Raw genomic sequence first — 335 nt, 5'->3', positions numbered from 1 at the left:
GGCCCTGCCCAAAGGCGCGGTTCCAGGTGTGGCCTCCGCGAGAAAATGGAGCCCGGAGGCCGGCCGAGCTGCTCGCGCTGAGGTGGGACCTGCGTGGAGGAGGGAGGCGCACGGTGGACTCCCGCCCCGCGCCGCACACGCACCTGGAGCCGTGACGTCCCCGGCATGGGGACTTGGAGTGGCAGGCCCCGCCCCGTCGTCCTCCCCTCTCCGCCCCGCTCTTGCCGGAGTGTGGCCCGGCTCTGCAGCCGAGGCCCGCGGCGGCCAGTGAGCCGGCCCGGCCGCCCGATGCCGCCGGAAGGTCCAGTGCTTTGTAACTGTGCGCGAGGCCCAGG

This window comes from Neophocaena asiaeorientalis, unplaced genomic scaffold (assembly GCF_003031525.2).
Source record: "Neophocaena asiaeorientalis asiaeorientalis breed wild unplaced genomic scaffold, Neophocaena_asiaeorientalis_V1.1 scaffold126, whole genome shotgun sequence".
Classification (NCBI taxonomy): Eukaryota; Metazoa; Chordata; class Mammalia; order Artiodactyla; family Phocoenidae; genus Neophocaena; species Neophocaena asiaeorientalis.
The sequence above is the reverse complement of the archived record's forward strand: the minus strand, read 5'-3'. Positions refer to the sequence as shown.